Source organism: Delphinus delphis, chromosome 2, assembly GCF_949987515.2.
Source record: "Delphinus delphis chromosome 2, mDelDel1.2, whole genome shotgun sequence".
In the NCBI taxonomy this organism is placed as follows: Eukaryota; Metazoa; Chordata; class Mammalia; order Artiodactyla; family Delphinidae; genus Delphinus; species Delphinus delphis.
This window is the reverse complement of record NC_082684.1, coordinates 73,123,823-73,137,037: the sequence shown is the minus strand read 5'-3', so window position 1 is coordinate 73,137,037 and position 13,215 is coordinate 73,123,823. Positions and strand designations below refer to the sequence as shown.

General features: G+C 47.7%; 1 protein-coding gene across 3 annotated transcripts in view; it reads right to left on the bottom strand.

The window, feature by feature from the left end:
- The window catches only part of STXBP6 (syntaxin binding protein 6), a 273,957-nt gene extending 263,459 nt beyond the window's left edge, over positions 1-10,498 (bottom strand). For 2 of the 3 annotated variants that reach the window (XM_060004744.1, XM_060004745.1), the window contains exon 1: positions 10,250-10,498. The gene's annotated coding sequence lies outside the window, so the exon portion shown is untranslated. The remainder of the gene's footprint in view (positions 1-10,249) is intronic. The other variant, XM_060004743.1, reaches the window with a different exon arrangement.
- Positions 10,499-13,215: the final 2,717 nt, after the last annotated feature.

The window sequence follows — 13,215 nt, the reverse complement described above, 5'->3', positions numbered from 1 at the left end:
CCCCTGCACTCAACACCACCAAAGGGGTGGGCAGACCTCCTAAGCCCCCCTCCTGCCCAACCCTCACGCCATGTAAGGAACCAGCTCGTCTCCCCCTTGGGGAGTGAACAAGGGAAACTGTTACTTGTTTTCTCTCCCCGCCGTTGCAGCAGGGGCCCCAGTAAAGCCTTACCTGAATTTCTTTTCTGGCCTCTTATCAATTTCTATTGATTAACGAAGGCCAAGAACCCTGGCCGGTATCAACATGACCTCTCCATGCCTGTTTTTTGAACTGTAAAATAGGGATAAGTAATAGTACCTACCTCTGAGAGTTGTTGGGAGGATGAAAGGAATCAGTATCTGTAAAGTGCTTAGAACCATGTACTATGGAAGCACCTAATCACCTCTAGGGAAACATTATTCAAATAATATATGAACAGAAAAATTAATAGACAGGAAGGGGGAATCCCAGGAGAAAGCAGCTGTCCAGCTCAACATATTTTTATTGATTCTCTCCTACATGCCAGACACACACACAGATCCCAGTCTCTGGAGGAGTTCACAGTCTGGGGTGGGGGGGGTTGAAAGCAAGGCTGTTCATAAACAAGATTTCTGAGTTCAGCATTCCCTGTTCCATTTTCAAAAGTCAACCACCAGATAGACCAGCGAGTGTGTGGTTGGCAAGGTCAGAAAAGGATCTGATTAAAAGGAGAAAGTCTCACTTTCCAGTGGATGAAACTGGGAGAAATGTCCACTTTATCAGCACTGAGCTCTTTATATAAGCACCAAATTTCTACCTTCAACTTATTTTTTAAACTACTGTTACAGTTGCATAAGGATTTAATTTTAAAAGGACTTACTTCAGGGACACCCAGCTTTCTACACCCAGCTCCTTATTGCTACTTAATGATAGGGTAAATTAAATTCTTCAGGAATAATATTAACTTCTCAACCACTAGATACTGCTGGCTGTCACCTTGGACTGTGTGAGGCGACATATTCCTAGGAAGTCGAAAAACAAAGACCAGCACTGACACACACCCTCTCTGACCAACAGTGGTTATGAAAGGTGATTACAGTGTCACACATGTATTCACTCGCCTGAGATCATTCCCACTTGCACCGTCGGGAAGTACAGTGCTGTGCCGGTGAGGCCTAGTGTATTCGGCTTCAACTCTGATATCCTCTCTTTGATTACTAATGTTGGCACAGCCTGGGTTTAAATGCTTAGCCCCGGCTCTGTAACAAAGCGGCCCTTTTCTTCAGAGCCATTGGGCACTAAAGGCCCACACCTGCCAATCCACAAAACAGTCCAACGAGGTGAAATAGGGCAAAATTACCATCCTTAGGAAAGCAGTGAATTTCAGGCTGTGAAGACTGGAAACTCATTTGATTCACTGCACTTGAGGCTTTGTTCAAATCTTACAAACTGGGTGTAATTTCTTCCCCAGGGGAAAATGAAAAGGAGCCATCAACTTCACTGAAACAAAACACAATCTCTTATCTCCTCCCACTTTGGATGACGACAAAGGAGACAGAAAGAGAACAAAAGCTAACAGGCCACCGTAACCCTGAGACAATGCCCTCGCCTGAGCCGGCAGTGCTGAGGGATGGTCCACACTTTACAGAGGCCCGTCATCTTAGGGTGCCCTCACAGGTGCTATTCATTTGAGCCTCAAACCAAGCCCATGAGGCAGGCCGGCCAGCAGGAACTGGCCCCAAATAACAGCAGAGGAAACTGAGGCTTGGTGAAGGCAGTGACCCAGGGTCCAGGTGCCAGGATTTAGCTCCCAATTCTTCCTCTTCCATTGTTTCCCATTCACCTAATTCAACCAAACCTTTCCAGAGTTGAATAGACTCACCGAAGGTAAACTAATGAAATGCCCAGATTTTCTACAGCCAACAATGAAGCAAATATTTTCAACCTAATCCCAAGAAACGTTCACTCCCGCTGTGAATGAAACTCAACGGTGTGCATTTTAGGTCGCTTTATCGCCTCCCGTCTGCATAAGAGATGAAAATCAGTAAGTGATGGGGGGAAGGCAGCCAGGCAAGGATGGGCTGAGACCACCACACGAAGGAAACTTAGCACCAACTGAGCAGCTCAGGGCTGCCTTTCTGGTCAAAAAGAAACCAACTCCATGATAGCAGATTCAAGACCCAACACCTTGGACTTCCCTGGTGATGCAGTGGTTAAGAATCTGCCTGCCCGTGCAGGGGACACGGGTTCGAGCCCTGGTCCGGGAAGATCCCACGTGCCACGGAGCAACTGAGCCCACGTGCCACAACTACTGAAGCCCGTGTGCCTAGAGCCCGTGCTCCCCAACAAGAGAAGCCACTGCAACGAAGAGTAGCCCCCGCTCGCCACAACTAGAGAAAGCCCGTGTGCAGCAACGAAGACCCAACACAGCCAATAATAATAAATAAAATAAATTAAAAAGAAAAAGACCCAACACCTTGACTGAAAGTCAGCCAGACTCAGCTGAGACTAGCTCTGTGACTTTACCAAAACTATGGTAATTTAAGAATCAATATGCAAATTTACATTGTTCTGAGGATGATTCATGCCCTTCTCCCCTACAGCCTCTCCCCCTACCCCAACCTCACCCACACAAATCAGAAAACTTTTCGAAGCTCTTGACTTTCTTCCATATACTTTTTCCTTAGTCCTAACAGTGGGATTCTTAGCCCTTGTGGGACGAGAAGGCAAAGAACATTAAACATTCCAGGTGCATCATATTAGGTACTTGTCTACAAGCTAGGTCTCCCTCTGATCTTACAGAGAAGAAAACCATGGCTCAGGTGTTAACTACCCCACCCGAGTTCCCACAACAAATCAATGGTGGAGCCACATTTCACATTCAGCTCTGTCCCACGCCATTGCCATCTTCACACTGTATTAGCTTCTACTCACAGAATGATCCGTGGACTGGCAGCACATGCATCAGTGGGAGTTTGTTATAAGTGCAGAATCCCAGACCCCAACCCCTACTGAATCAGAATCAGCACCTTAACAAGATCCCCAAGTGCTCTTGTCCACGAGTTGGAGAAGCACAGCTAGGCTACACTACACTGTTAAAGGGAGTAGAAAGTCTCTACCAAGGGAACAACTGTTCCAGTGGCGTTTAACCTCATTTAGCATCATGACTCTTGCACCCAAATACACCGATGCTCGTGTAGTGCCAAGTACCACATGAATCCTGTTTAATACAGAGACTTTTTTTTTTTTTTTTTTTTTTGGTACGCGGGCCTCTGACTGTTGTGGCCTCTCCCGTTGCGGAGCACAGGCTCCGGACGCGCAGGCTCAGCAGCCATGGCTCACGGGCGCAGCCGCCCCGCGGCATGTGGGATCTTCCCGGACCGGGGCACGAACCCGTGTCCCCTGCATCGGCAGGCGGACTCTTAACCACTGCGCCACCAGGGAAACCCCAGAGATTTTTTTTTAAGGACAGTGTTGACACAGTTCCACTAACAACTTAGAAGATGATGCTAAAACGTCTACCACAGTCAAATCTTAAGGGAGAAGCTAAACATAAGCTGTCCGGTCAGCCCTGCCCACTGCCCTCTAGTGGATCACAGCAACGAAGCCTAAATATGGAGTTAGTCCCCAGAGCAAAGCCCAGAAACACACTCCTCTCCGAAGGTCACAGGGTATTTGCCACGAAAACGATTCCACTGACTCAGAAGCAACTTGGCACACGACCCTCTTAATTCAGAGGAAGGACTTTGGGATGAAAGAGTAACAGAAAAGTCCTAAAAGATCCAAAGACAAACAAGGAGAAAGGAATTATCTAGTTACCTTTTTTTTACACAAGAGCAGAAAATTTGCTCTGAAACTGATAGCCTATTCCTGCATCTCTCTCTCTCCACGTTTTTCTTATTATTCTCCTTTCACTCTACCCCCAGTGGCATTCTTACTGTTTTTCTTTTAGTTGAGATATTCACTATAAAAGTCACCCTTTTAAAGTGTACAATTTAGTAGTTTTAATGTATTCACAATGTTTTGATGTATTCATAAAGTTGTGCAACCATTCCAGAATATTTTCATCACCCCCAAAAGAAACCCCATGTCCATCAACAGGCCCTCCCATTCTTCTTGCCCTGCCCCCCAGCTCTTGGCAACCGCTAATGTAACTTTTTGGATTTGCCAAAAAGTGGAATTGGTCATGGGCTACCCTGATGTTTAACATTTTGAGGAGGAACTGCCTGTTTTCCAAAGCAGCTGCACTATTTTCCATTCCCATCAACAATGTAATGTAGGAGGGTTCTGATTTTTCCACATCCTCACCAACATTTGTTATTATACATCTTTTTGATCAAAGCCATCCTGATGGGTGTGAAGTGGTACCTCACCGAGGTTTTGATTTGTATTTCCCCAAGGACTAATAATGTTGAGCATCTTTTCATCCCCTTATTGGCCATTTGTATATCTTACCTGAAAAAACAAATGTATATTTAAATCCTTGGCCCCTTTTTTTAATAAATTTATTTATTTCATTTGTGTATTTTTGGCTGCATTGGGTCTTCGTTGCTGCGCGCAGGCTTTCTCTAGTTGCAGTGAGCGGGAGCTACTCTTCGTTGCGGTGCGCGGGCTTCTCACTGCAGTGGCTTCTCTTGTTGCAGAGCACGGGCTCTAGGCGCTCGGGCTTCAGTAGCTGTGGCACGCAGGCTCAGTAGTTGTGGCTCACGGGCTCTAGAGCGCAGGCTCAGTAGTTGTGGCACACGGGCTTAGTTGCTCCGCAGCATGTGGAATCTTCCCAGACCAGGGCTCAAACCCGTGTCCCCTGGCAGGTGGATTCTTAACCACTGTACCACCAGGGAAGCCCCTTGGCTCCTTTATAAATTGGGTTATTTGCCTTTTTATTGTTGAGTTATAAGAGTTCTTGCTTATTTTTGAAACTCCAGTCAAGTTCCCCTCTTCCTGAAAAGCTCTTCCCCCAAATATCCAATATTCTTCAGCTGGACATACATTTGAATTAATCCCTCTGCACCTGGAACCACTACCCTCTGAAAGCCTGGGAACACTTTCTCTCTCTCTTTCTGTCCCATGCACCCCTCCTTGCTTTCAGCCTGGGTGCTGTGCCCCCCTTTATCCACAACAAGCTCTCCTGTGGTCACGAGAACTCATCTGCTACTTCAGTGAATTTACAGAATCAAGAAAGAACTTGACGACAGGTTCTTTGACCACTGCCACAGATTCACACAGTCTCACTCTGTGCTGGGCACATCGCTTGTCTTATGTGCTCCGAAAGGTATTTTTTTATATGCAGGTGCAAGTACGACTTCACACTTCTGCTCCCTAACACCAGCAACCTAAAACACCCTTTCTCCTCTCTACAGAAGTGCTACGCATCGTTGCCAGAGTTTTCATAGTCTGGCCCATCCGTATAGGCTTCCTCAGCCACCACAGCTTCAAATGGCTTCTCTCTACTCTGAAATAAACAGTAACCACCTGTACAGTCCATGCATCAATTAATATCCATAGCTTATGAATGCCCCTATATTTTAGAGATAGACCAGGTGAAACCACCCTACCCATAGATGGTGTTAAATAATATATTAGAACTGCTGGGATGTGCTGATTCAGTAAAGCAGTCCTAGAAGCTACACACATAACCTCAGAATGCTCTGGGAAATGTCTGGTTAGATAAATAGAACTAAGTTTCTTGTTGTTGATATCGTTAACTGCAGTCCTTCTCAGAGTCTTTGATACAAGGATGAACACCGAGAATCTCTGAGACAGGGGAAAATAACAGGCAGCGCTTCCAAATTGATTTGACCTTTACAAGACCACACCTATTAACATCCACCTAACAGTATTCTTCCCAGTGCTCTGGGAACTGCTGAGCTAATTGGATGGCTGCTCAATTCTATCAGCTGGACAGCAGGAACCACATTTTCTACCCAGGTCAGGAACCAAACTTGCTTTGTTTTAGGATGCCATTCATTGGAAGCCACTGTTAACAGGTTACAGGAAGAGAAGAAAGAAACCATACATTAAATGTGTTCATAACTTTTCAGACCCATCTAGATTTTTGAAATTGGAAAATGATGAAATGTGAAAAGAAAAAAAAAAGGATCTTAGAAATGAGCTAGTGCAGTATAAACGGAGTGTTATTTTAAAAGAATCCTCTAGGACAGTTGAGGAAGAGAGCCTTCCAGGAACTGACCATGACTCTCTAGGACCCAGTAACAGCCCTGATGATCAAAGAGAAATAAAGTTATCAAAATGACTGTCTCACAACAAACTTAGCCAAGGGAGCCAAGATATCAAGTGGTCATGTGCTGAAAAAAGTGAATAACAGTGATAAGGAAAGACGCTTCCCCACCCTGGAGAAGAAATCCTCCCAGCAAAAAGTAGGGGTAACACCCAAAATATAAATATCAAGTTATGGAAAAGAATTTTAAAATAGAAATTTTCTGTACTCGTGTTAAGTAGGAGAAACCATTTATATCAGTGATTAGTGCATCTAAAGAATTTCAAGCTGAAGGTTGTGTCTACTGAGGGCTGATTGCGGTCAGGAAGACAGGCATGGGCCTTGCAGATTTATCTGCTGGAACACTAAGTGGTACACTTGAGTTTTTGAATAGGTTTCTGATTTACTGATAGGTTTCTCTAGTGCTAATCACTTGAAACCGAAAACAAAGCACAAATGGAAAGCTGAGATAAAGCCTGACAGTCAGCTGGACTCCATTTGGTACAGCCACACAAGAGCCCCTTGGACACACAGTCCACTTGGGTGCTACGTAAACCTTATTTCTGCCCTCGAATATCATCTCGGGAATCTTCCTGACTCCAGCAGGTTCCCGAAGCCTCTCTGATACAAAGCAGCTAAAATTCAAGGCCACAACCTAGGCCACCTTAAGTCATAGTGAACTGTCAGCCCTGGACCATAGCTTAGGGGGCAAGGAAGAGATTAAGGTTGGGTTGTGCCCAAACAGTGCTCGATTATAAACTCAGCTACACAGAGCAGCACTGATACTGCACAGCTGCTCCAAAACGTTGGGCTTCCCAGCCCTCAGACAGTGATGGAGGGTCTCCCTCAGTTACGGCCAACAGTACCATCCTCTAGAAGGAATGGAAGGCCTTCACCAGATCTGACCACCACAGGACATCTGTCACCTCCCCCAAAGCTGTCCCTTCAGAGAAGACACCACATTGCAAATTCTTTTTAATCTTGCTCATAAGTGATTCACCTGTTCTCCAATCTTTTTTTGTTTTTTTTTGCGGTACGCGGGCCTCTCACTGTTGTGGCCTCTCCCGTTGCGGAGCACAGGCTCCGGACGCGCAGGCTCAGCGGCCATGGCTCACGGGCCTAGCCGCTCCGCGGCATGTGGGATCTTCCCGGACCGGGGCACGAACCCGTGTCCCCTGCATCGGCAGGCGGACTCTCAACCACTGCGCCACCAGGGAAGCCCCCTGTTCTCCAATCTTAAGGTTTAAGCTGCCAGAACTTCTCGAAACCTCCTCTCCACAAACGTCTGAGATCCCCAAAGAAAGGAAATAGGGTAGTTGCTGGATTTATCAATATCAAGGTCACCAATCTCAGCCTATCCAAGAGTGTCCTGGAAACCAGAGGCTAAGTATTTTACAGTATGAAAAGAAGGGGGAACTTCTTTTGTGTAAAATTCATTCATTTGAAAAGCAATCAGAATTATCTACACTGGACAATGAGAAGTGGCACAGGTATCAGAAATAGAAAATGCCTCAGGCAAGTTCCTAAAACGGCCTGAAGAAACCTTGTCTCCACACATGAGGTATTAAAATAATGGTGTTTCTGAACAAACCTCACCTCTCTTACTCTCTCTCACCCCCTAAGTCAGTGATTCTATAGGCATGGTCACTGGACCAGCAGCACTGTCATCACCTGGAACTAGTTAGAGATGCAAATTCTTGGACCCCCCCCCCCTTCCCCTCACCCTAGACACAGAGAATCAGAGGCTCTGGCAATGCAGCCCACCTAGCTGTGATTTAACAAGCCCTCCAGGGGACTCTGATGCTCCAGTTTGAGAACCACTACCCTAGGATTAGGGAAGGTGCAGCACCTGGGGGGGGAGGGGTCAGGAGCCTGATTAATCCCTTATTAACTGAGTGAGAGACATCTCACCTGTTCTGGCCTCTGATCAGCACTGGCCCTCAAGCTCAGTCTGATTCCACTGATGAGGGGTTGAGTCCCTAGTTCAAGGTCACTATTAGAGACCATGCCAGAGCTCCAGCCCCAAGTCTGCTGACTCCTTCATCAACCTTGGATCTCAAACTGGGGCCTTGTTAACATGCCAGTTCTGGGGCCCAGGATTCTGAACATTGATGACGCACCCCACCACGCTCCCATCTCCTAAACTACACCTCGCTGCTTCCTTCAGATAAATACAAGGACTGGAGCCTCAACCCTTAAAATCAAAAAAGAGATGGATTTAAGGGAAGAGAAAAAAGAAGATAAAGAGCGACTTCCAAAGCCCTGAGAAACCAAACCTTTTGGTGAAGAGTGGGTGGAGGAGAGAAGATTCAGGCAGCTTGTTACAATTAAAAGAAGTAGTTAATTCAAAAAAAAAAAAAACTGAGTAAAGAGCACAGCCACAGGAAAACACAATTGGTGCTTTAAAGCTTTCTTAGCACTTCTGATGCCCATTATCTCCCCCAGGTCTCACAACAACCCTGCAATGAAAGGAGATAAGGCCACTATTATCCCCATTTGACAGAAGAGAAAACTGAAGTTCATAGTGTCCAACAATTTGTCAGTTAGCATAGTAATCCGACTGTAAACCTAAATCTTGACCTCGGGTCTATCTCACTCTAGAACCTGTGTACCAACACCAGGTGATTTCCACATTTGGAAATCTGCCCCAAAGCAGATTCCCACCCCCACCCTCAGGAAAAAAGCAAAGAGAAGAACATGTAGCAGAAATGGTGATCCCTAAAACATAGTACTTGAGCAGTGTGTGGGTTCTCCTTTAAGAACTTAACACACAAACCCAACAGCCAAGGTGTTCAGTCAAAAGACGGGGGGAAAAAAAAGAGGCATATTTCTAGCCTGCATAATCATTTCTGGACCAATTCCCACTAGCAGCCTCGGAGGTGAACAGCGGCTCACTGCCAGGCTGAAGCTCCACCATCCCCCGGTTATGACAGAGCAGCTCTGACTCGTGTGCAGGCAAAACCCCAAAACTCAAAACAAGAAGTGAAAAAAGTGGAGCTAGGAGAACGGTCAGCATCCTCCACATTCTCGTAATCCACATAACGCCAGTTCCAGGGTCCTGGGGTCCCCTGGAACGCACTCTTAGGAGATGGTGGGACGAAGTGGACATTCTTGTGGACCCACCGCCCCTACTCCTTCCCACCCGGTCCCTGAGGAAGAATAACCGAAAGGGGAGAGGGCTCGTTATGAAGTTCTGGGGCTGGAACCCAAGCCAGATACAGCCCAGGCATCCTCTCCTAAGGAACGGTATGTCAACCCAAACTCTCCACCTGGCCTTCCCCTCCAGGTCCTGTCCTCTGCGAAGATGAGCCGGGTGGGGTTGGTGGGGTGTTGTAAAGCTGAGAAAAGACTAGAGGAAAAATCAGGCCATCCACCTACCCCACGTTCCCCGCCATGTGTGTGAGGCTCCATTCCAGTGCGCACCGTAAGCACTAACTCGGAACCGGGCGCCCTTGGCCACGTCTTAGGTTGAGAAGGGGGCGTCGCCCAGCTAAGCGTCCCGGAGGCAGGGAGCCATTCCCGCCCGGACAGCCTACCTCAGATTTGGCAGGAATGATTTTCCTAGACGCCAGCCAGGGAAGCGAAGATCTGGGTGATTCGTGGATTTCAGCCGGGGGCGGAGGAACTTAGCCCAGGGGCGCAGCTCCTCCACAGTGGGGGCCTCAGGGCGGCACCCGCGGGGCTATCCTACCGCGGGGACAGTGAGGAAAGAAGGGCTCCATCCTCAACTTTCTCGGATGAAACTGCTCGGCTCTGCGGCTTGCCCAGCCCTGCCCGCACATCGGGTCCCAGGTTTGGGGAGAACCAGGGACCCGAGTCCCTCTCGGCGCGCACAAAGCAGCTGCGCCCGAGCGCGCGGCCCCCTCTCCCGTCGCTCGCCAACTTGAAAGCATCTCCCTGGGCGCCTGCCTACTCCCTCTGCCCCGCAGCGGCGTCCCCGACCCGGCCACGCGCCTCAGACCCTGCGCTGGGCGCCCCAAACGCCGCAGCTTCTGCAGCCGCATCCTCCACCCTCCGCAACCCCCGGCCTGGCCTCTGCCTCACTCGCCTGGTTCCCCACGCCCCGGCCCTACCTTGCAGCCCGGTTCGTGCCCCGGCAGTGCCAGTGCGCTGCGCGCGTCCCAGCCCGCAAGGCTCCTCCTCGGAAGCTGCCCCGCGCGGGGCTCCGGGCTCCGGACAAGGCTCGGCCGGCCCGGGTGCTGGGTAGCCGCCGCTCGCGGCTGCCGCGCCGGCTCCAGCTGCCGCGCGCAAGGGGGAGGGGGGGAAACTCCCGGCAACTCCAACTCCAGGCGCTGGAGCTCCAGCTGCAGCCGCGCGCCCGCCCGCCGCCGAGTGCTAGCGCCTGCGAAGCGAAGCTGCCCGTGCGGCCGCCTCTGAGCATGCCCAGTGCCGCCGTGGGCGAGCCCCAGCGCCCTGGGCCGGGGCAGATGGCCGAGCTGGGGGCCGGGGACCCGCCCCGAGCTCCGGAGCGCCTTGGGTGGGGGAGGGAGGTTAGGGCCGGTGCCGGGGAGGGGACCCTGGAGCAAAGGGCGGAGGAGAAACAGTGAAGGAGGAGGGCCTTGCAAGTTTCACGGGTCGTGGGAAGTTTGTGGGTGAGAAAGGCGAGCTGCTTCTGTGAGCCTCTGCAAGCCTAGAAAGGACAACGAGGAAACATTATTCTCCCCGAGAGAACAAGTGGACCCAGCAGATTGGTTTTATCCAGTGCACTCGTTGCTTCAAGCCTAGGGTCGCCAAAACAGCGAATAGGGCCTGGCCGGCAATGTGAGTGAGTGAAACGGGTAGCAGGCGGCGAACTGGAGAGAGCTCTGAAGGCAGAGCCACTGGGCTGCAAACTCCCGTTGGTATCCTGGAAGAATCGCGGCCTGCTTTGGCTAGAGTTTCTGATTTTTTTTTTCAAAAAATGACAGAGATTTCGATTTTTTTAAATGTAAAATATCCTGGTTTTTCAATCTTGATAACTAATTCAGATTTTAAAAAGCACTCTGGACCAAACAAAATATATTTGAGTTCCTTCTCTGCTCAACCCCACAGCCAGCCAGTGTGAGGACTGTGATTTCTGCGTTCTTTTACCAAAGAGCAGCCGAGTGCCCACTGTGCTTTGGGAAGGCGCTGGCGAGTATCCGAGATGATTCAGATTGCCATCAAAGTACGACCAGTTACTAAGGGAAGGAGGTTTTCCAGACAGAAGAGGGTTACAGATAAGTGCTGAGGCATTCAAGAAGAGAAGTAAGGTACTGATACTAATGTGGAAAGGGGTGTGAGAACTGACTCTTGGGAAACATCTTTAATAAAAGTACCCAAGTGGAAAGTCACCGTAGGATCCATAACAGAACTCTGCTGAGGCATTTTTGGAGTCTGAAAAAGGAAAAAAGGGAAAACCAGTAATATGACCCTGTCTTTATTTTAAATTTTGATAGTTTTCATTTTCTGTATTAATTTTTAAAATATTGCATTAAAACATTTATCTTGATGATTGGGTTCTTTGATGTCCCGTTAAATTGTGCAGCCCGCCTCATCCTAGCCCAGGCCCTGCTGGGGTGTCAGATGGTGGTACCCCGGTCTGCTCGATTAAAAATATAAGGGGCAAGAAACACCATACTGACATGGGAAAGAGAGCTGGAGTAGTGGATGGGGGCTGAGGCAGAGGACTTGGGTGCCATTTTGTAGAACCTGAACTTCATTTTGTAGGCTGTGTGGAGCTAGCAGATGCTGGGGGAAGAAAGCGACAATCAGAACTGAACTCTAGGAAGATGGGCTGGACTGCAGACCCAGGAAGGTGGTTTGGAGGGGGAGAATGGGAGAAATGGGGATACCTAGGGCATATTCATGGTTGTGGTTTTTTGAAAGTCAGAGGGATGTCCCTAATAAATTCACGTGTCTCTGCTTATTTCTTGTGGTAGGGCTAGCTTAACGCCAACAGGTAGGGCTGCTGCATCTAAGCCTCAGTCATTTTCTACCAGGTTTCCATGGGCAAATGGCTCCACTTCTAAGCTGCACTTTCCTCATCTGTGAAATGGAAAACAGTTCTCATAGCGTTTTTTGAGAGGATTTAGAGCAGCAATGTATGTCTGAGGGCTTTGAAAACTGAGAATTTAAGCAAATATAAGGCATTGTTCTTATCTACACGTCATCTCTATGAACTCTGAATTTAAACGAGGAAGCTCTATAGCTTTACAAAAATTGTCTTAAGTAGTAAGCATCTTTGATTTAGCAAGCTCGCTCTCCCTGTGTTTAGGATTCTGTTACAAGTCTTCAGAATCAGCTTTTGGGTAATTTAACGATTTTGTGCATTAAAATGTCCCTGTATAGAAAGAAATAGGTGAGGGACATTAAGAGGTACAAACTTCTAGTTGCAAAATAAATGAGTCACAGGTATGAAATGTACAGTGTGGGGAATATAGTCAATAACTATGTAATATCTTAGGATGGTGACAGATGGTAACCAGACTTATCATGGTGATCATTTTGAAATGTATAGAAATAGCAAATCACTATGTTGTGTAACAGGAGCCAACATACTGTTATAGATCAATTATACTTCAGAAACAAACTCATAGAAAAAGAGATCAGATTTGTGATTACCAGAGGCCAGGGGTGGGGGGAAGGGGAATTGGATGAAGGTATTCAAGAGGTACAAACTCTCAGTTATAAGACAAATAAGTACTAGGTATGTAATGTAAAACATGATAAATATAATTAACACTGCTACACGATATATATGAAAGTTGTTAAGAGAGCAAATCCTAAGAGTTCTTAACACAAAGAATTCTGTACCCATATGAGATGATGGATGTTCACTGAATTTACTGTGATAATCCTTTCATGATTAAGTCAAATCACTATGCTGTATGCCTTAAACATACACAGTGCTATATGTCAATCCTATCTCAGTAAAACTGGAAGGAAAAAAAGTCCCTGTACTAGTTTCTATTGTCACCTCCCTTCTACCACCTTCCTTTTTTAAATCTTCCTTTTTACCTTTTCTCAGTATTGCAGATCCCCCACCCCACCCTGCTCCATGACTACCCTCTAGCTCACC